Source organism: Colias eurytheme, chromosome 14 (assembly GCF_061535395.1).
Source record: "Colias eurytheme isolate Ceu_HAF_F1 chromosome 14, ilColEury1 Martin Lab GWU primary, whole genome shotgun sequence".
Lineage (NCBI taxonomy): Eukaryota > Metazoa > Arthropoda > Insecta > Lepidoptera > Pieridae > Colias > Colias eurytheme.
In genome coordinates this window covers 9,772,514-9,797,858 of record NC_142993.1, presented here as the reverse complement: position 1 = coordinate 9,797,858, position 25,345 = coordinate 9,772,514, and the positions used below count along the sequence as shown (strand labels likewise).

Genomic DNA, 25,345 nt, shown 5'->3' with positions numbered 1-25,345 from the left:
GTAATTTCTATTAAAAATAAAAATGATGATTAAAAATGATGATTTAATTCAAAGGTTTTAATTAAAACTTATATTTTCAAGTAATCAACGACTTTTATAAGTAATATTTTAATGACATTTCAGTCAAGTAGGTCTAATACAAATAATAAACACCTAAATAACCAAAAATTAACATGCGTAACATCAATTATAATCAGTCAAATCAACAAAATGTTTTACATTTTTATAAAACTAAATCTTTGACATAAAATAGTTAATAATCAGTCGTTTTTTAAGTATGTATTACAATCAGTACCTACTATAAAGTATTTAAGGAACAATAATCTACAAAATGTCAAAGACAAAGTTCTCCACCAGCACAAGTTTCATGAGCCCACAATTGGCATTTCAAACATTGAGCCCACTTTTCTTTGGATCTGTTATTTGAATATGATTCCATACAGCAAATACAGCAGGATTCCTCTTCTTCTTCATCACTATCTTCGTTTCTTAACAACCTTAACCTTTTTAGTTTTACAGCCTGGTTTTAAACTTATTCTTGCTTTAGTTCATCCAGTAGGCATGCTTAAACAAATAAACACATTAAATCAACAATAAAATCCGATAATCTTCGTACTTTTTAGCTATAATCAGATATTAAATTGAAAACAAGGAGAGTTGAAACAGTCTGTTTCAAATCACCTCGGTGAGAAAAAACCTCCCAATTTTTATTCAAATCACGACCAAGCAGTAAATACACAGAAATCAAATTTACCAAGTGTAGTGTATCTATGAAATAGATATATACATTGTCTCACGTACACCAGTGGTGGGGACAGCTTATAGCTGTCATTAGTCAGTCGACGGCCGATGCCGGACTGGAATGGACGTGTTCCCGCACTATTGAGTGTAGTGGTGAGCCAGTGCAATTCTACATATATACGTACTGTAAGCACAGTACAAGTGGCGACGAGGTAAAAGGTCAGTGTTACAATATTATAAAGAGTACGCGTGCAATAAAAAGTTTTAAGAAATTTAATAAAAAAAGGAGAGGGTATGTAGTAACATACCAGAATTCATTTTGAAATGTTAAAAACAGAATAACCATACGTCCGTTGGTTCATATTAAATACAAATGCAATTTCAATCTTATCCAAAATCCTTCACAAGTTAAAATAGAACGACAAAATAAAAATAAAATCTTTCGAATTTTAATCTAGTAATTAGAATACGCAGTTATTTTGGTTTGAATAATTTATTGAATATAATATAATATAATTTATTGAATTTAAGTAATTTATTTTCAAGACATCCTGTGAGCATAATATAATGTAATCAGGAGAGGTTAAACTTCTTGTTATTTTGAGTTAATTATATGGTCACACACTCACATTGAGGAAACCTAGTTTAGAGGCTTCTGTGATAATAGATATTTAATGAACAGTACCGTGTTTAGGTTGTTGGTAAATAATTACTCACTCACTATTTAATTTCGCTTATTTGTTCCACTCAGAAGGAGAAAAAATAAGTATAAACTTACTATGTACACACTGAATTCATAATACACTTATTAGAAATTAAACAATAAATGCTGATAAAAACAAATAGACAAGGAATAAGAACGAACGATTTTAAATTTAAACAGAATTAAACTGTATTGAAACATTTTAGAACTACCCGCACATTAATGAATATTTTAGCCGCAGAACGCATACAACGCTTATACTGCGACTCGTTAAATGCGAATATAAATATGAAATAAAATATTTAAAATACTTGTCTGAGTAATATATACATAATATTATAAAAATGCATACACTAAAATACTGTGTGTTAGCCACACCTAGTTTTATTATATTATTTAAGTGGCAAACTATTTAAGTGTCTTAACGTTTTCACGACTGCTACTTATCTGTAACTAATTTCGTTAAAATTAGAAATTAGAAATAAATATTTAAATTGTCGTTAGACTATAAATAGATTGGGTAAATTAATATATATCCATGTTTGTTTAATGCATAAAAAGCCACAATATAAATACAAGTGGTAACCTGTAGTAATTACCAAGATGTGACAAAGTATTATGGACTCGCAACCGCCATTGTTATAATTTTATATTATTATGACATTACATGTAAATTGGGCGGCTAAGCATGGGACGACCTCCCACAAGATGGACAGACGACCTGGTTCGAGTGACTGGGAGTCACTGGATGCAGGCCGTCCAGCAGTGGACGTTTCATGGCTGAAACGACGACGACGAGTAAACTCGTTTGAATTTCATATTCTATTTGAAATGAAAATAGATGGACTTCCATTAAATTGGAGGTATTGACTTCCATTAAATTGGAAGTATGGACTTCCATTAAATTGGTAGTATGGACTTCCTTTAAATAGGAGGTAGGGACTTCCTTTGAATAGGAGGTATTGATTCCCTATATATAGGAGGTATGAAAGAAAGAAAGAAAGATGACTTCCTTTAAATAGGAGGTAGGGACTTCCTTTGAATAGGAGGTATTGATTCCCTATATATAGGAGGTATGAAAGAAAGAAAGAAAGATGACTTCCTTTAAATAGGAGGTAGGGACTTCCTTTGAATAGGAGGTATTGATTCCCTATAAATAGGAGGTGTTGATTCCCTATAAATAGGAGGTATGGACTTCCTTTAAATAGGAGGTAGTGACTTCCTTTAAATAGGAGGTATCGATTTCCTTTTAAAAGGAGGTATGGATTTCCTTTGAATAGGAGAAATTGACATTCCTTAAATGGGAAGTGTGCCATCGGGACGAGGCTACTTTACATTCGAACGTTTTCAATGGGAAAATGTATCCAACAGTAATTCTACGTGTCACTCTTTGGTTGGTGCCAAAGGTAAGGTGTCGACTGTCGAGGTCGACAAGTGCCAGCAGGCCGGCAACTTCACTTTGCGCAGCATGGATGGCGCTACCGCTCTCACCACCGCTTCGAACGCCATGTCATCGCGTCGTGCACAGCAGGAGTCGAGCTTCGAGCGTCATGCATCGAGTATCATTCGTTGATAAGCAACACGATATCCTAGGTACCGTGACATCACATCTGGGTCCGCAACACCATGCCTGGTGTCCGCTACCACGTCGAGCAACGTGTCAGTCAACACATCAAGCCGGTGTTCATCGGAATCCAGGGTGACGTATAACTGGGTGACTGGTACCAAACTAATCTGTATTGCAATCATTCACATAAAACGGTCAGTAGATAATATAATTTCACATTGAGTGTGCAATTAGAAAATAAAGTAAGTTTTCAAACTGTAGTAACTTCACAATGATGCGATGGTAATACTGAACAGATTTTGTTGTAGGTTGTAACGTACAAAACCAGCGTGTAGTTAAATCTTATTACATTAAATTTAACCCAACGTTTTACGTAGTTATATAATTATTATCTCGTGTGATTTTACTAGTATTTCACGTAGTTTGGAACCTACTGATGATCTACATCAGTAATTCATGATACATATTTCAAAAAAATAAATCCTGTGGCGTAAGCACGTCTTTCATATTAATTGCACGAAAAAAAGGAGGAATAAATACTCAAATTATGACCAGATATCAGAATAAACTATATTAGCAACGTGTAAAGTTTATACTGCAAAAATAGTTTAAATTCTAGAAGTATTACAATCTACCTTCATAAATACCAGACAGTTTTAAACAACTACCTATAAATATATTGCAGACAGGGTTGATAAATTACTTACTCACTTACTTACTTATTAATTATTGACATCATATTGGACATGCATTTGCAATAATAATATTATAAGAGTAATTTCGTTATGTATCGAAATAACACTAGTGACATACCTACCTAATATTGTTTAATGTAATTTAAAACATAAATAATTTCTCGTTCAACTACGAGTGGAAGGATTAAGAATCTTATAACTTGTATATAGGTAATATCTTTGTAATTACATTCCGCAAATAATGATGATAATATGAATTTAAATATACCTTAACGGTTTTGTAGTTAGCAAGTTAACACTAGCAACGAAAGTCATTGAATTGAACGTAAACGATAAACATTCACTTGTCCATATATTATAATGAAAAACCATTTGCGAATTATTTTGAATTGATTTCTTGACTACCCACGTTAGTACGTACTAGTCGACAGATCTTACCCTTGAGAAATCGAAATGACATGCTATGCAAAGACAGCTTTATAACTACTTGAATAAAGATGAAAAGTAATGCGTTAAGTACATAGTTGCATCAGGAGATTTAATAAGTTTTCGTAACTTTTGATTAGGGCGTGATTTCCATTTGACTTTAATGCATACTTAATGAAAAAACGTGATGTACACAGTACAGTGCCTAATTGACTATGAAAAAGAGGCAGGTTTAATTTAATCGAATAGAAGGTAAATCGAAACACTTAATACTCGCATATTTTAATACTTTCTTATTTACGCAGTTCATAATAAAATGTAACAGACTTTGATTATATACTCTAATCAAAGGTAACAGTTTTAGATAAGCAGTTTAATTACGTGTTTAGATAAGCAGCTGACATAACGTAAATCCTATGGTTAGAATACGTATCTTGAATTGGTTTTTGAAGGTTGTTCATTTATTGTATTGTTTAAGGTAATTTAGAATTCAAACAAAAGGTACTTAGATCTCAAGAATGTTTGGGTCTGTTGAAGATTAAGATATTTAGATTGTTTACACAAAAAATACAAAAATAGCACGGTTATTGGCGTATACAAAATACATAATAATATTATCGTCAGATAAAGTCAATTGGTTTAAAGGAGAAACTGAACACGTTTTTAGTAGGTAATTGTGTAGCTTTAGAATTCAGAACGCAAATCCTAAACATTGAGACATTTGCAGTTTGAGTAAAAATCAATATAAACATGTAGCATTGAATTTGGAGGTGTACACTCATCAGTACGGCATCTTGGCCACTTACAAATATGCTGATATTAAAAAAAAAAATAAAATAAAATAAAAAAAAATAAGAATAAGAATAAAGTTAATAAGTTTGAAGATATGCAGATACTTTAAACTTATGTTAGGTAGTAAAAACATGAAGTTCAATAATAAGTTTTGTACTATTTTTTGAGCAAGCCAAAATTTGTAAATTTAGATAACAATGTCATATTTTCTATAATTGTCTAAAGGAGATTGCCCAAGTGACTATGGCACTTGGTATCGCAATCAAACTTGTTGTGTCAAGATGAAATATAGCTCAATTTGAAGTTTGATGTTGGTACTTTTAGAAACGATTAAAGTTTTCTTTAAAAAAATAATTTATCGAGTTTAAACTAACGATGAACGTTAAGTTTTACATTTATTACATAGGTAATATTTTGATTTACAAGACAAATGTGAAAAGTGAATCGTAATAAACATTATTTCAAAAGAACGTCAAACAATGCGTCGAACACATTCATTCAACATTCATTTCAAATAGATACTATGACATGACGCAGGATGCTTGCTAGAGAGATAGATATATGTGTCAAAACAAAAACTTTTACTTTTATTTCTATTTATTCGGTATTATTTAGACTTAATATTGATACATATGATCATTGTAAATGCAAATAGGAATTAACAATATCGCGAATACGTGGCACAACTAAAATTTTGCCGATGCCACCCGTGGTCATTCTCCTTTGTTGAACTGTCGAATACTACAAAATGTCTAATCATTTTGAAGGACAGACGCTGTTTATAAAATGTTGGATAATGTTATACACTTCTATACAATATTCGTTTGAAAATAGAAAAAAAAAATTTTTTTTGAAAAGGAAGGGCAGGGGTGGAAGCTAGTACGGAATGAGTTTATCAAGTATCAAACGAGTAGGTTTGATAAGTATGTTCTGATTTTAAGAGTTCTTCATTAACTTAGGTTTCAAAGTTCTATTGGGAATTATTGATTAATAACTTGATAACTGTATAATTCTATAATTTTTCATTATGTGATTATTTGGAGCGAAAATTAATTAATTTTGAAAAAGGAAGGGATGTAGTGTATCTATGAAATAGATATATACATTGTCTCACGTACACCAGTGGTGGGGACAGCTTATAGCTGTCATTAGTCAGTCGACGGCCGATGCCGGACTGGAATGGACGTGTTCCCGCACTATTGAGTGTAGTGGTGAGCCAGTGCAATTCTACATATATACGTACTGTAAGCACAGTACACCAAGTATATTTCAAGAATCAATAGATAATAAGTTTTTAAAACGTATATAACTCAACCCAAAAAACAATACCAATATTAAAGTACGAGCATCGTAAAAAATCATGAAATACTTACTTTTTACGATTTTCGGCACATGTCATTCAGAACTACACAACTGCACAACTGACGTCATCGGCATGAACTGACGCGATAGCTGGTGGCGGGAGTTGGTTAAAAAAGACGTTGCCAGATCGCTAACAGTTTTAAGTTCGGAGAAATCGAGACTGTTTCAACTCACCTTTGTTTCAAAACCCCTCGGTCTCCCCTATACACCGTTGTAACGCCTACGACATGAAAATGCGTAGCTTTTGCCATCGCATGACGTCACTGTTCTAATGAAAAAATTAGTTAATACGAAAACAAAACAATGTTTAAGTTTCCTACAAGTCGATTTGTTGATCGCACCTCGCCGATTCGATTTGACACCTCCTATAGGATTACGTAGTGACCCGCATCCTATGTAAACTTTGCAATATTACGTTAATCCCTCTGATTACATAATATAGGCGCTTGTGATTTAAGTGATTCAAAGGGCAAAGTTCGGGCAAACTATCTTGTTTTAATAAAGATTAATTTTCTTATCCCGTTCTTGGACGAACTTTCTGTAACAATCGCTGAAGAGGGCGGACTTTTTAACACAAATATCGTTTCCTGGAAATGATAATGCCAAGTCAGGGTTAACAGAATATTCTGAATGCTAAATATTATTATAGCTGTTTTTGCTTATAGCTATTGTTTATCATATTATTATATGGAATTTGGAATTTTCTCGCATTACATTCATCTAGTTTTATATCCACATTAATAATAATATAAGCGTCGTTGCTTCTTTGAAAGGAAGATACAAATTTTCGCCGCGTCTAAATGTGAAAATCATGTAATCGTAACCGTATAATAGGAGCTTCTTCCTTATCTCGTAAGTTTGCGATATCTTTTATGTTGATATAAAGCTTAGACCTTAAATCTATGATACTTTGAATTGCTACAACGAATTCGTCTTTATGGAATCAATTTTTAATCTTCTTAAAGGTTAACTAATTTTTTAACTAACTAATCCTATATATTACAAAAAAAATGTATCTATGTATTAACTATGCCTATTAAATTAAATAGGTTTTTTGAGTCCACTATTAATAATGCATGTTTTGTTTCAAAATGCCTTAAGATTGGGCGGTGATTATTTGTATGATAACTTCAAAAGCTCTTTTAAAGGAAGTCTGTTTGTTGTCAATTTTATAGAGTTAATTTTTGAGCCGGACGTTATTTTTTAGGATTCCACTCAAAGTAAAAAAATAATTTTGCCGATCACAGATAGGGTAGAATTATCTGTTTATAAATCCATGTTCGTGTTAAATTTGATAATGCTGGACAAGGAACAACAAACAATTATTTTAGTTCAAACTTTTTGTTTCGACACACGTATAAATAATTAAAACAGCAGGTTCACGCCATTAAAATATTAACCGAAGCTATCATTAATTTCGATCAAAGCTAAATATTTTATCTGGGCAAGGGTGAACGGTAAACTGGCGCTGGCCTTCGGACATAATTTAATTATGAATTATATTCAGCGCTTTTCAGCAATTTCCTTAACTAAAATATTTACGAAGAGAACCGAACTGCTTAGGAAATCAAATTCATTTTCGTAATTACATTTTTATCTTGGAGCGGGTCAAAAATGTGAAAGGAAGTTTTTCATCGATGTCAAAAGAATAGATTCGTGTTTTCTTAATGTTTAAGTTTTTTATGGTAAACTTTTTAAGGGCGAAAAGCTTAAGCTTAATGCTTTTCCACAGCTTCGCCCGCGTTGTCAAAGAATAATCCGTATAGTTCCCGTTCCCGTGGGATTTTCGGAATAAATTATATCCTATGTGTTAATCAAAGTTACCCTCTATGTGCGTGCTGAATTTCATGAAAATCGGTTTTACAGTTTTTGCGTGAAGTAGTAAGAAACAATTATACAAACTTTCGCATTTATAATTAAACGGGAGTGCCAGTAACAATGAAAACATTGATTGCAATAGTAAAACAACAACTGGTTTATTTTTCAATTTTGCCTAGTTGTGAACATAAATTCAATCTAACCTTACTAAACTTGAAGCTCTATAAAACGCCATGTTATATAACAATTTGGTAGCACTGGTTTAGAAAGCAGTATCAACCGAGTATTCTCGAGTACTTATAGTATTAATTATTTTAATTACTATATTTAAAACAAAATAAAATATTAGAAAGAAAACATAAAAGAAAAATATACCTAGATAAAGCTAATCTATGTTAAACAATTAAAACTTTCTCGCTTCTCGAATGTCTAAAGAATAATCTAAGTTACATTAAATGAAATTAATTATTTTATCCAAATTAATGTGAGATGAAATTATCTGATGCCTTTTGCCTACTAGGATTAGAAAGGTAATAAATACGAAATTTTATTACTCCAAATGTTGTGGGTTTTTAGAGTAGGCGTAACAAAATAATTCAAGTTTTACTTAACATTATAATTAAGCATACCTCAGACATTTATTTTCACGAAACTTAATATTACCGAAACAATGAAACCGTAGGCTAATTGTTGGTAACACGGATGGTTACAAAAATTTACTAGAATTAATACAAAAGGTATTAAGTTTGCGGTTTTTTCTAAGAATATAATTAAACTTTCCTGGAGATCCTGAAAATAAAACGCCTTATCAAATTTTTTGGCAAAATTTCCACGACACAATTTACATTTAATCGTTTTTTAGGCTTGCAATTTGTGTAACACTTAATGAATATGATACTCAAAAAAAATTTTAGCCCCTAATGCTTTAAAGATATGTTTGTTTAAATCTGCTTCGAAAAGACAACAGTATTTCTTTTGGTTGATAGTGACTACATTAAATAAAAATTGCTTCGAATATTTTAACTCTACTACTTGACATTCGTCAGTGATGGTAGCCCAAAGTGCAAATCAAGGCTCTAGATAAGACCCAAGAAATCAGTGATTCAATTTTGTTAAAGGTTTCATTCAATAATAATCATCTATACAAATATTATAAAGAGGAAAGGTTTGATTTTTTGTTTGTTTGTTTGTTTGTATGAATTGAATAGGCTCCGAAACTACTTGGCAGATTTGAAAAATTCTTTCACTGTTGGAAAGCTACATCATTTCTGAGTGACATAGGCTAGGTTTTATCCCGGAAATCCCACGGGAACGGGAACTATGCGGGTTTTTTTTTTAAAACGCGGGCGAAGCCGCAGGTGGAACGCTAGTAAAGTATATGCAGGAATGGAAATATGTAACGCCCAGTAATAGACTACAAGCCCGCATAGGACAAAAATATGGGTCAAATGAACCACCAGGGGACATACCTAGAACGATAGCAGAGCAAAAAATAATAAGATTCATCACTATGCCGTCACTTGTAAGCTGTCCAACTGAGTGCAGATGAGAATTGAAAAGTACAGGTAGACTCGGTAAATTTTGGTCATATATTTTTGTACGGCATTCTTAACCATCGATAGATCCATTAAAAATAATAAGAAACCGCTCAGTGCCGTACAAAAATGGTGGTCCACCAAGTCGGAATTTTTATTTAATTTCCGAGAGTTACCGGGGGTAAATTTGGTCATTTGACCATGTACGGCATCTGTGTCATACTATTGCTATACTGCTTTTAATCCATTATTCCGCAACGCCGTACAAAAATCATGGGGACAAGGGGAAAAAATCGAGAGTGAACAAAAACTCCCTTTTTATGTATCGCTTTCAGTTTAATTTCTTCCAACAAAAACGTTAAGATGACACAAAAGATAATGAGTAATGACAATGCAAATTGCAATTCGTGTGAACAAAAAAAATATAACACAAAGTGACGGTAGGTCGAAAACAAACGTCGTAAACATACAGCCCACCAAGGACAAATTTTCAAAATTTTCCTTAATACAATTAACCGATCAAAACATGAATACTAACGAAAGTCTTTACGCGAATTTAACATCAAGTACAGAAAAAATACAAAATAAAATATTACCACATTGCATGCTTTCTTACTAATACGTGCTAATACGAACATAATATGAGGCTCGAGAGCCAACAAAAAAAATCAACATTAGTTGGTAATTGGCAAAAAACACAATTTAGAAACAGGACGTTTAATTACATTGTTTTTACATTTAAGACTGACAACTCGCGTAATTCCGTCCAATCCGGGATGTTTTTCAACTATAATACCATATAACCATCTTCCAGGTGGAAGATCATCCTCCACTACTAACACAAAATCTCCAAACGTCGTAAACAGAGAGTTATAATCCCCTCTCTTTCCCCACTCCAGGGGGTCATTTGACACAACACGAAATAAATTTATTTTTAAAGTATTTTATGCATAGATAATATTTTTTCATGTGCCGTACATTTTCGTTGGTTCAAAGGGGAAAAATCTGAAAAAGAAAAAAATCCATATAACGAAATGTTTGCTTTATATTTTTATAATAAAATATAAATATACATTAATATAAAGAAGCTCGAGGTGGTTAATTATCACCTTGGAAAGTCGGAGTCAGGTGGAATGGACTCCGTTAAATTGATGAACTAATAAAAAAGCTATGAACGGAAAGATGTGAATTATATGCAATCAGTCCATGAATACAGGTAAAGTCACAAGCAAATGCTAGTAATATATACATATTCAAAATATACAACTAAAGCGCTTTCAAATGATACCAAACACGGCATATTTATCTTAACTTTATTTTCTTACTCTGTATGTTTTGTCCGCTAAAGGGCGCCACATTAGATTTTGTGAAACCCCATATAGCCTTTAGCTAGCTGGTCGCTGGTTATCCAGTGAACAATTCAGACGCTTCTAATGATATGTCATTTGTCGAATTCTGATAAGTAGTTTAGAAGTTACGAGGGAATAGATGAACATACATACATGACCTGTAAACAACCATAACCCTCCTTTTGCTTTGCCGTAGTTGGGTAAAAATATGTTAATGCCGTACTGTATCAAATGGCCATAAAGCACCCTTAAAATTGTAGCTTTCGTCGCTTTCATCAGCCTAAAAGATGCGGTCTGCACAAAAATGTACGGCATCGTTTTTTCCTAATTTATCTATGTTAATACTATTTAAAACAACGGATAAAGTGTAGAAAACTATTATATTTCATTAATCTACGATGTTTAAACTTTAACAAAATTTCTGGTTTTGCATTTCTCTATAACTTTTTTTAGAACGGTTTCTTTTGAACGGCAATACTATAAAACAATTGAATTTTACAATATCATGTTAAAAAAAAAGTTCCCGTACAGGGTCAAATGACCTTACAGCTCTTTATATCAAGAATTCGATGAAATTAAGATGATTATTGGTATACATTTAAAAGAACAATTATTTTTTGACGGCATTGCTTTTAATAGTACTTTTGAGTGCTAGATAATGTTTTGGAACCGAAGCCGTACTTAGTCAAATGACCCCGTGGAGTGGGGAAAGAGAGGGGATTGCAACTCTCGATTTTTTCCCCTTGTCCCCATGATTTTTGTACGGCGTTGCGGAATAATGGATTAAAAGCAGTATAGCAATAGTATGACACAGATGCCGTACATGGTCAAATGACCAAATTTACCCCCGGTAACTCTCGGAAATTAAATAAAAATTCCGACTTGGTGGACCACCATTTTTGTACGGCACTGAGCGGTTTCTTATTATTTTTAATGGATCTATCGATGGTTAAGAATGCCGTACAAAAATATATGACCAAAATTTACCGAGTCTACCTGTACTTTTCAATTCTCATCTGCACTCAGTTGGACAGCTTACAAGTGACGGCATAGTGATGAATCTTATTATTTTTTGCTCTGCTATCGTTCTAAATATGTCCCCTGGTGGTTCATTTGACCCATATTTTTGTCCTATGCGGGCTTGTAGTCTATAACGCCAAGCCTTTGACATGTGAACCTAAAAATAAACCTATCATTAGAACACATTTATAAATAAAATTCATACCAAAGGAAGTTAATCAAAACGACAAAGAAAGTAATTCAAAGAAAGTTGCAGCGTAGTGCGCAATCTGGAGCCGCGAGTATAAAAGTGGTTTTACGAAACCCGACGAAGTACACTCGAGTTCAAATCGAATTTGAAACCGTAAAGTGGATAACAGACGACGACTAAACTATTTTTAGATTTTAGCTAAGGGCGTGTTAGATGAACGGAGGTGATAGTATTTTTTTCTCCGCAAAGAAATGCACTTTTAAACATGCTAGACACGTCAGATTGTCATGCAAAAGAACGCTAGACGCTAGTTTATAGTTTGACAGACGGAGTTTTTCAAGGAATTTGGGGGAAAAGTGAACAAAGCAGACTTGAAGAATTTGTATAATTTAAGAACTGGCTGATGTGAGAGACATTGTCCTATCTTCGCGCGAACTAGCGATTAATCGCGTGAAGCTTAAAAAGCTCTTAACGTTGCATTTTTTAACTATCGCAAATTAGGTTAGACTGTCTTTCATAACTGCTAACACTAATTTGATAATATTATTCACATAATAACAAACAACAATAAAAAAATTGCCATCGGAATTAAGAAATTAAAGACTTTTTAACGGATTTTAAACGCGATTTATTCATTATATTAGACTCAGACCAGTCTCCCCGTGACCACGCTCGCTGTAAAGTGTTCGAAACGTCGGGAAAATAATATAATGAATAAATCACGTTTAAAATCCGTTAAAAAGTCTTTAATTTCTAAATGTATAATACTCGCGTAAAGTCAAACACTAGAAAATACCATCGGAATTAAGCTTGAGTATTTTTATTAAATCGTTTCAAAATTCATTTTCAGTACAAAAAAAACATTAATATGCATTAAACACTATCCTTATTTCATTTCCTATGCATAACTGGGTTTCCGTTCATTTCTGGTTACCTAGACAAGCATACTCACTACTAAGTTAGCGAGTTACCAACTTACCAACCTTCTTCAACTACCAAACTTGGTTTTCTTAATGGATATCCAAACGTTATTGAACTATAATTTGAACCGCTACATAGTTACAAATACACCTGGAGTATGAGTTATTTTTTAAGAATTAAAAAAAAAGACTATATATAGAAAAGATATATAATATGTAGAAATTGTGTAATATTATGAAAATATAGAGATGAATTTTGTTTGCATTTGTAGGTTCAATGCACCGCATGCTATAAAAATCTTATATTAATATAAAAACCGAAATATGAGCGATACGAAAAATTATATTGGAAATTGATATAATTTGAATTTGGGCTTCCTACTAAAGAGTAACTAGGGAAGTTAAAAACGGAAGGTTAAAATATTGGAAATATCCACAGACAAACAGAAACATGTATTAAATATACATATACCACTGCTCATTTGCCTCGAGGGTAAGGAAATAAAAGGAAATCTTACATTGTATTAATAACATAAGGAACCACATCATATTTGCGTATTAGAATTTTATATGAATCCAAGGAGGATTTTATAAGGAGGGAAGAAAATCCAATCTTTTTAATCAAATTTCAATGATTAAATCTTTGCTTTAAGTATATATTTTTAAGCTATTGCATAGCTTCTATCGCGGGCCTTGAGCGCGGGGACCGAATCCAGAAATTCCGTAACGAAAAAACCTCACGCTCCCCACTCCGACGGGCACGGAGGTGTGGCTTGCAGGCATGCTATGCAATACCGCTTTACCGCGGCAGTCCTGGAGTGCCACACGTCTTTTTTATATAATGCGATACTCAATCTTAAAGTAACACATAAAGGAAATCCTTGGCAGGCTGTGCTCGATAATTTTTCACTTGTTAATGAAGGAAGTTTTAATTACATTGGGAGACAACTTTTGCAGTTACAGTCGCTGTGTATCTTATTTATCGCTGAGTGTATGTACACATATTTCTACCTTGTTCGTTACATACAATAAAAGTTTAAAATTCATAGGAATATGTTATATTTTGATATATATATAGAAAGTGAAAACTTTGTATGTTTGTTATATTAAAATATATTTTTTCATAACTGTGTTTTTATGTGTAACCGTATTACATTTAAAATTTTTTATTTTATTTAGATTAGGTACAATAGAGCCTAGAGGTTAGTGTTTCTAAGGTATGTATGAGTATGAGTATGAGTAGAAATATATTGTGAGACAGTGAGACAAAAACAGAGCTTTTTTAGTGACTTTTATTCTTATAAGGATATGTTTTAATATTACTTTAATACGGGTGACTAGTTATAATATTTTATTTAATTCATTAACAGACGTTTATTTACTTAATAGGTTTACGGTAAATGTACTCATTTATCTAGTACTATATATAAACTGTATTTACCTTAGGACTGAGTTGTTGGTTCAAATGTCTGAAGATTGTTTATATACTAGGAACTCACTTGTTTATTCACGATAAAGAAAAATGGATCGCTGTTTAAACGTATTCAAAAACGGGTGGATAATAAAAAAGATCATACAAGTACAGGAACGAAACAGATAATAGGACTCTTTGTGTTCCGTCTGAGTGCCGTCCTCTCGGCCTTTTCAGCGCCAAACAAGAGCGTGTTCCGATCTATTTAGTTTGAAAAGTATCCTAAAATTCTGCTGTGAAATAATGATCGAAATTTCAAATATGCAAACGTTTTGTGTGAGAGTAATAGACTCAACAAAATTACAGATTTTCTACAACAAACATAAAAACAAAATTACCACAATTTCATTGAATTTAATGTTACGGTTGTTATTATTTTCTATTCTCAGAAAATCCACTTAATATTTCATTATTGATGCGAAAAACGATGTAAATAAACCAATGATGTAACGCAGTAATCAGTATAGTTAAGTTTGCTATGACATTATTCAATATCGGTACGCAATCGAATATAAATATAGAGTCAATAAGAATCACCAGTTTCGCAATCCAATTGCTGTAATTTATATACTCGGGCTATTATTTCCAAATCAAGGGGTCTGGAAGAAAGTACTGGACCAGGCCAGGGCCCACTCGCGGCTGTAGAGCCTCAGATAGGATAGGATAGGATTATTTCCAAAAGGTAATAAAATGTTATAATACCTATATTAAACCAAAATTTATTTTTTCGTTATTTAATTATGATTTCAAATTTAGACCATAAATAATAAGTGCTATATTGCAATGGTATGAATATAAGTAATGGCAATAAAAGCTTCTAATGTGGCATTTTATTTTAACTACAAAAATACATTCACATCCTGCCTTTCTAAATAGAAACAGTAAATACTGTTGCATATTTTGTAAATTATATTGAGTACTAGCGGTCCGCCCCGGCTTCGCCCGTGGTACATAATATTTACGTTTTCTCTACATAAGAACCATCCTCGTACTTCAAGGAATATAATAAAAAAAGAATTATCGAAATCGGTTCAGCCGTTCTCGAGTTATGCGCTTACATTTTGCGATTCATTTTTATATATAAGATTTTTATATATAAGATAATAACAATTAGTATGGCTTATTCCAACTAATAAGCCTCGTATTCATTTATTATCACAGGCTTTATAAATGCGTTCCGAGATTATTATCATGACGTCGCACCTCTGAATTCTGACGGTTTATCTTTTTCCTGACGTAAATAAAAGTGTTTTGTATGAACCAGGATTTTATCAAGATAGAGTGCAACAAAATCCTACTAATATTATAAACGCAATAATTTTGTAAGTATGGATGGCTGGATGTTTATTATTCTTTCACGTAAAATTACTTATTACAATGAAATTTGGTATGGAAGCTGAAGACCCAGAATAAGATATAGGATTTTTTTCCCGGAAATCCCACAGGAACGGGAACTATGATGGTGGATAGGTGGATATGGATTTTCTTTTAGACGCGGGCGAAGCCGCGGGCGGATATCTAGTTATCTATAAATAGAGATTATTATTGGTATTATTGGTTTTTAAATCATCAATATGAACTTAAACCTATAAGTGGTTAAATGCATCCAACTGGAATGTAGACCAAAGAAATATAACGATACAATAAATAGATATTCAGAGAATACAACATAAATATAAGCCAACAAAATAATATTTATACCATTAATTTCGCGCTCGATATTTTCAGTCGTTGATCTGGAAAAGTTTTATACCTTCCAACTTTTAGTACGTTTGATGGAAACCACAGCAATGAAATATTGATTTTCTCCGGAACTACAAATAAAAATAAGTCATTTCTTAAGCGGCTATGGAAGTACTTGAGCGGCTGCATTTTATTGTTTGAAAATTTACTACATTTATAGCTGCACTGTTTTTGTTTTTTTTCTTGAAAACGTGAAAAGAAAAGAGAAAACACTTTTATTCTGAGTGAAGAATGATTTAGTCTCGAAGTTATAGTTTTTCATTTCTGAAATCGATATTCTATGTTTTAAATAGATAGCATTAGTTTGATACTACTAATGAAGCAATATTATTGCTAATTTTACATGTAATGATCCACATTTATGACGTTAAGATAGCAAGTGCATAGCGATAGGAACGAGAATTATTTTGGTAGGTAGCCTGGCATGGATTCAATCGGGAAATAAGGTTGTCAGTCAATTTAATTATTTGTTTTTCTATATGGAAACAAATATTGCAATTTGTTTGCACCAAATATAAGGTACTACACCAAATATAAGGTAAAAAATGGTATTTTAAAATGATACGTCATCTAAGTCATAATGATAAACCTAAATCTCTTTTTTTAGTGATTATAATTAATTAACCTATGGTATACATATAATATCATACTTCATTTTATAAAAGTAGCAGTAAAATTATTCAAACTATTGCCAAAGAATAACAGAAATTTAGATTAAATTAGAGTTACACGCGATTATTGAATGTGACTATAATTCTTGTCAATATGAAAGTAAAATCCATTTGAATTCGCTTTCTCTCCTCATGATCCGATAAACAAGAACTTAAAAAACCTATATCACTCAAAGAATTTGAAAGCTGCTCTATCAATTTTCAATTTATCTAATACGAACCAAAATTAAACTTTCCTATTTATACATAATACTTGTTTATATTGAAGTAGCAGCCCTATCTATGATGTTCAGTGTTGCTGAGCCAGTCGGCATACTTACTATAAAAATACATTATGCTCGTGAATTGTGAACGCTGGATTTTTATAAATTCCCGTGACAATTGCTGGTAACCCCCTTTTGTGGACTTTTGCATACACATCAAACGTAGTTTGGAAGCTATTCTCTCGTGTCATTGTCCTAGAAGAATTAATTCTGATCCTATTATAGTTTTGTGCATCCGTAGCTGATTCGTCAAGCAATATTTCGCCAGAACAGACTTTTCATCGAAGAAGGACTACAACACTGTGACAAGAGATTTTTATATACGTATGATTATGATTTGTATAAAAATGAAACAATTACCAATATATTAGTTCTTTTGATTCAAAAGTATGTCTTTGTCTTTCTTGTTATTGATTCCACATCTATTTCACTTGGCTATTTTTATTAGTTGTTCTTTCTGTATCGAATATCAAACGAGCTGCCTGTCGTTTATACCCTCAATACATATCACCAGGAGAAAAATCTAGGCTAGTCTTGAATCATAACATAATTCAAAAGACAATTTCATATTAGAAACGTGCTTGACCATAAAAATGACATTTTAATTAATTTATAAGGTCGCATAATGGTCCATACCCGTTTTTATCTAGAGCTCAGTTCTATCCAATACTGTGGGCGGTGTTTATCGCACGCCATTAAATACGCTTTTACCTTTGGCCTTATATTTCAATTAAAACGCTTTATACATAGTCCACACGCTGTGTATTGCTTTGTTTATTTGGCAAAACGTAGCTACATAAATAACAATTCGCCGCTCAATAGGTATAATAAAATATCCATGCAATTTAAAACATGTTGCGTTGATTAATTTCAACGGTTTGTTCGCGAATCAATCAAACGGCATTCACAGAGACAATGCTGTGTCAAATATATCACAATTTAAATAAACCAAACCATACTGCCACACTATTGCCCACCTTTCATCTATTGTTAACGAAAACGGCACAAATTTACGTATACTAGATATTGTTCCATGGCACTTTTACACCTATATTGATTAATGTAGAGTTGCTTTTCCTGTGGACTATTTAAAGCTCGTAAATTTGTATAGGACTTGTATGTTCTCCGTAGTGAGAACACTAACATCACAGTAAAGTGCTTTTATGGAGTACGATTTTAATCCGAATACGGGAAAACATTGCACCTCTGTCTATTGTGTATGATACAAAATACTAAGTAGTAGTATCGCTATTTCAAAGCACGGCACATACATAGTACGTTATAGAGAGGATAGTGTTTTATGACTACCATTATTGACGATAATAGGAAGGGAGCTTCGGAAGTAGATTTGTGGTCTCCGTCTACAAGGATGTTTTATTTTTAATAAGTAACCAAATAAAAGGTGATAATAGCTAAATAAGCATGATGAAAAAAGTTTAACAACAGTTAAAGTTCAGTTATACATATTGCACTTATCAAGTTTCTAAAGGAGAGAAAAACCTAGCTCCAGACAGAGCGACTAAAAGTTTATAATGCAGCATTAGAATATTTATTTGACTGTCCTTACGGGAGTTAAGATAGTATCAATTCCACATCTGTTACTTAGGAAGCTGTGGTCTCTAGAGCCTGAATGTTTGTAACATGTGTCAACCAGTGAATTTATCCCTGGAAATTGTTACGCAAATATGAATTCTGATATTCGTACAAATATTGCAACTCGGGCTATTTCTGGAGCTTGTGCAAAACTGTAGTTTATGTTTTATGAACAAATTGTATGCGTAAAATATTGGTTTATACTTTACACAAATAACTATATAATTGATTGACTCGTACAATTAAATTTATTCCGCGAAATCTCTTTTTTTTTCTGTTTTCATTTTTGTTGTTTTAAAAAATCTTTCTTCTTATCCTCTAAGAAGAAAACATAAAAACACAAATAAGTGGTAACCAACCAACGACTAATAGAAGAATATTCTTTATACAATTATTAATCGTTAAATTTTCCAGACACATCCACAATAACTAATTAGTTTTATTGAATAACTGGATATATCCAGTTCGCTTTAACACGTTAATATGGTTGTGTAATTACGTTTTCATATTGTGTTCAAGCTGCGTGAATATGCTAGTGATCATTGTTGATTTTAACAAAATTAAAAGCGGTTAGGGTTGTCAGTTGATGAACAATTTAGTTCATTCTTCTTTATTATTTCTTTTTAGAGTTTATACTTCACAGTTTATTTATTTTAAACAATTGCACTGTACATTTTGAATCTACAGATTAAATAATAAATAATAATTATTACTTTACACTTTAATGTATAACCTATATTTATTTTGAATCATTACAACAATTCTAAACGCAAGTATAATACACTTTTATTCACTCGCAAAACACAGCATCACACACGACACAAATATGTTATCTTTGTAAAAATTCAATATCGTAACATTCGTCAAGCGCGCATGTCATCGATTATTTTGAATTTATAGCTGCTTCGTGGACCGCAACCTTGCGAAAACCATCTATTTTTGCAGTTCCTGCGTGATTGCATCCTGTGTACTGTGTAGTATAGTGATTATGGCAGACAATTTCCTATCCCAGGCTTATCTCATAAGCTTACAAATAAGATATAAAGTGCACTTTGTAGAGTAACTTTGCGTTTGACGTTTAAGTTTAATTCGAACTCCCACGACGAGACAGTTGCGGGATTTTAATATCGTATTGCGATTATTTTATATAACTCTTTTTGAAATAGATTAAAGTAGATATTAATAAGGATACGGGCACTTACAGACCTCTACGGAGTTAACCTTTTCAAAATTAAATCCTGTCGATTAATTGATAAAAAATTGTAAAATTATACTATGATACAATTTAAAAAAAGTTACAAATAAACGTTGTTAATGAACATAAAACATTTAGTCGTATTCCAGTAAGAACTTTTAATGGTACGATAGTTCAAACGACAAATGGGAAGAAAAACATAGCTTTTTAGTAGAATTATGCTTTATACTCGTAGTGATAAAATATATACAGACAGATTGCATTCACAAATTTATCGTTTAAATACAAAACTTAACAAAGGCTAGTTATATTTTCGGCACAATATTGTTTATACAAAAATTGTTATTTTTAAAGTATTGTTGTGTAAATTCAATCCGAGCGATTCACTTTTAACCTTTATAAATGACGTGATAAAAAATTATCATAAAATTGTACAGCACGATGAGAAAATTTCTGTGATATTTTGTTCAGTAATGCTAGGCGTCCATTAGAGGCGGATCGGGCCGGGCCGCATCGCAACGGGCCGTCTCTAATGGACGCGCTGTTTGCTCCTGCGTCCACCTGTACGGGGCGCGGCGGACCGCCTAGGCGGATTTTATCTAACAGACGCTCGCCGCTCACATCCGCCTGCCTGCGTCCACTAGACGGGCGGGGCGGGCCGGGCCGCAGCGCACCGCCGGCAGAAATCCGCCTGCGAAGCGATATCCGCCAATGCGTTGCGGCCCGCCCCGGCCCGATCCGTCGCTAATGGACGATGTTTCATACAAAACATAGGCCGGCGTATTTTTGCGTTGCGATGCGGCCCGGCCCGATCCGCCTAGTGGACGCCAGCCATAAAAAAGGAATATGGCGGACAATGCGACCGGCAGCAAGCAACAGGCTGATTAAATCAGTTCAGTTATTCTTTAGACTTTAAATACATTTAATATCGCTTCTATGCGTCTCTTCGAATTAATAAGAACAATTTTCCTATAAAGAAAATGTGTATAATTTCAGTTTTTATAGGTAGAGTTATTTAAAAAGGATTTATAATCTTTTTAATAATTTTAAATGAAAATGATTAACATTTCTTAAGCCGGCTTTAAACATTTATACTCTTTCATATAATAAATAATGCTTGCATTGCATGTTCCAGGAAAACCTTATTTAAACTATTTCTTAAAGAATTTTGAATTATGCGTTAAAGGAGTTATTAATTAACCTTATTATTAATAATATCTGACTATTTAAATATAGTATTAATTTCCCAAGATTTCTCTCTTTCTTGCCTTCGAGAATGCGCTACAATTTCCTTACATGCAACTTATGTAAGCATAGTCCTACCTACGCCCCCCACACTCAACTATGTCGTTCCATTACCTCGGGCATTAGGAACATTCCCTATATATCCCATCTATAAGGTATTTTAAACTCAAAGGCCTTACAAAGCCTGGCATACATATAAATCTGAGTTGCGCTGCATAAGGTTATATTTGAATTGCAAATGCAAATTAAGCCTTTACAGAGCTGGCTTGGGCTGAGTCTGAATGACCTACTAACTAAAAGTGAATTAGAAGCTCCCCTTATGTCGTTGATCACACAGGAATTGGACACAAGTGTGTTTAAATACCACATTAACTAGTGGAGCCATGGCGCTTCCAACTTTCTATCGTTTAGGGTAGAATTTTCGTGAAGATTTATCAGCCAAAACAAATAAGATATTTACTCAAAAACATTGAATATATTACAGCCTGACAACGCACCTGTGACGTGTACTCAGACTCGGGTTTTCAGACGTAATCACTATAATACAAATATCATGAAGGACGTAGATTGCTCATAAGAAACTCCCTGCCACTCAGGAGTATTACTTTTAAATTTTAATTCAACAACGTACTTGTACCAATTGTTTACAATCCAACTTGGTTTATTGATGTCAGAAAGTAAATACAATTGTGAAATATTATACAGTTCCCAAGGAAATAAACATAATAAATCAATAAGTTTTTGTACCCATTTTCTAAGATTATTTGGTTAACGATTTGGTCTTTCAAATGAAATATACTTTTATATTTAGTATAAATCTTTATTGATGGGAATTAATAATCTATTAATTCAGTTGAAGTACATTTAACGGATAAATAGGATGTTTTTCAGCAGAAATTAACGAATCATTAGAGCAGATATCCTTCAGCTACGCCCGTTGATTTCCTGTTTTCCTGTGGGAGTTTCAAAAAACCCCTTTCTTAGCGGATTGAAATAGCAGTTACCCTGGAATTCGCAGCGTAGGAGTTAAATAAATTGCATATTTTTGTATTCTTCCTCGGACCTTTTTCATTTCTATCCACGGCGTTCTCGGCAATTTTATAACACGCTTCTCACTGTTCTACCTTATTGAATTTATTATTACATCACACGACATACATTTATGTTAATATCATAGATCTCTTATAAATATTTAATAATATCGGGTCTTTTTCGGACTTTCTTCCACGGGTTGACTTCCACTGAATATGTAAACCAGCGCTTGGTTTTGAATATTCACAATATAGCTAATTGTACATATACAAAATTACATAGTTTAATAAAAGGATTTATACTCTTAAGGCCAATATCACGATTTTCTGCTGAAATAAATGATTATTTCAGCAGAAAATCGTGATATAAATGATTACATTATTTTATATTTTAACTGGCTGATAAGCTAAACAGGACTTATCCAGAAGTGAAACCGACATTTAATCTTTTAATATAATCGAGTCAAACAACACGATACAATAAACTCTATAAAAGTGACTCGACGCAATTGTGGCTGTGAACCTAATATCTGTTTAATATTAAAACGACTCCGCATAAACCGACAAAGGCACCAGAATGGGCTCAATTCTATATCCAAGTTAAGTCATAAGCCATCGCCAGTCTAATATAAAAATGTCTGAGTATTGTGATAAACGCGCTTTATCTAAGAAATAGTTCGCGTCAGATTACACCCACCTATAATCCGACTGAAAACAGAGCCATAAACTTCTCCCTTTTATCTTATGGCCTGGCTTGTTCCTGTGACGTCATGGGAACTGATAATGTATTAAATTTGAAGATAAATCTCACGTGTGTTTATCCAATTTAGAATAGAAATGAAAGTCTTAACAACGGTTTCTATTGCACGGTTTTAATACTAGTAGATGCTTTCTTATTAGTGTAAAAGTTTTATTGCGATTAAGGGAATAGAGATGGCTTGTGTTGGAGTGTCCATGGGTTTCTTCGTTCATACCGTTTATCCTACTTTCTGTTACTTAAATGGAACAAAAATTACATAAAGCTTTCAATGAAAAGCTACAGTGAACATGAGTGCAATCGGCAATCTAATTTAGTCAGCAGATTAAGAAACGATGTCGCTTTGTAAACTGATTTTATCACGCTCTCTAATCAATGTTCGTGCTGAAAAACAGCTAATTCTCGTATGTTGAACTGGAATACCAAATAGAGACACATAAAGTGCGCTCGGGAAAGTCAATAGATTTTGTTCTGACGTCGTCGGATTTTGGTCGAAATGGCGCGTCTATTTTTTCGTGTGTTTGCGCCCAATACTTTTACATCGGTAGCCTTGGTGGGTAATAAAGTTTAGTGGTCCCGCGTAACGCTGTAAACATTCACGACGTGGCACATACTAAAATGCGTAAATATTCGTTTCCATATGATTTATAGTCGCGATAAATTGAATTTCCATTTCTATTTACGAAAGTGTATGGAGTATGTGAACTTTTATTTGATGGATTCATTCAGGATAAACAAACTGTTAAAGACAACGTAAATTTTTGTTTTCAATAAATAGATGTTATATTTTTTAAGCTCCTTCTAACGATTTATTAGTCTGTTATTTACATTGCATGTATAAAAATCAAACAACTTATACTAACAAATAGCTTATTATGGTTTATTCTATATTTATAATCTCACGTGGACTGAACATTTTCACGGAATAGCCGATCTCCGTAAACATTACCATTCCTTATTTTCTTTTCGCGACAAAAGCTTTTCCAACGTCCCATCTCTAAACCAGAATTCGTTGAAGTTATTCCATCGATTGTGGTTAGTAAACTTAACAGACAAATAGTAAAATTTAAATCATCTAGATTTATTTTTAGTCGATGTAAAGTTTATCACTTGTTTTTCAACATTAAAGCTCATCACTACAATATAGTATAAAACCGGCTACTTACGTATCTGCAGCAGGAGTAATGTTGAAATTGGACCCTTAATTGTGATGTGTATAGTCTAATATATATTATAAAGGCGAAAGTTTGTAAGGATGTATGGATGTATGGATGTTTGTTACTCTTTCACGTAAAAACTACTGAACCGATTACAATGAAATTTAGCACACATATAGAGGGTAACTTGGATTAACACATAGGATAGTTTTTATCCTGGAAATCCATCGGAAACGGTAACTATGCGGGTTTTCCTTTGCAAACGCGGGCGAAACCGCGGGCGGAAATCCAGTTGCCTATAAATGCAGTTGCAGGGGCAATTTAGAGAACATCTGAAATTGCTCCGACCACTGACCAACCGAGATTGTACAAATATCGCCCCTGCCCCTGTACGTGAGTAGCAGGCATTAAACAAAGTCGCTTTTACCGTCCCTATGTATGATTAAATCTTTTAAACTACTATTAATACTATTCAGATAATAGATGGAGTGATTCAAGAGGAAGGTATTAGTATATAATTTATTATGTTTAAGACAAAGCGGGCAAAGCCGCGTGTGGAAAGCTAGTATAAACTAACTCTACAAATATAGAGTAACATCAAATGTAACATAATAACACGCAGAGATACACAGAGGTGCAAAATTTCGTGAAACTAATGATATCAACCTATTTAGGGAGTTAGTTACCTTAAAATAACCAACATTAAGCGGTCACTAAACTTTGGGTGTCGGGGAAATATTCATAAAGTAAGCGCAATAAAAGTTTTGTATTATAGTATAATTTCATTCTAAGGCTATTTACCTTTCTCGTGGTTATTTGTTTTATTAATCATACAATAATACTAAAACACAATATAGAGACTACCTTTGTAAACTCTTTGACCAAAAAAATATGAAAAGCTCCGGTCAAAGAGTCTTCTCGATCTAATGATAAACACACATTCAAACATCTGAACTTTCATAATTTATCTACTGTATTACATACCAAATTGGATTTTGTAGTTGATCTTTACAAGCAAAGCAAGTCTAAGTAAATTTCTCAAAAATGCAATAAGTGTTAATGAGAATTGTACATTTAAATTATATAGTTCATTATAAATCT

General features: G+C 32.9%; 1 long non-coding RNA gene across 1 annotated transcript in view; it reads left to right on the top strand.

Moving 5' to 3' along the window:
• Window positions 1-25,345, top strand: part of LOC149903047 (uncharacterized) — a 176,385-nt gene that overhangs the window by 9,374 nt on the left and 141,666 nt on the right. The gene's annotated exons all lie outside the window — the stretch shown is intronic.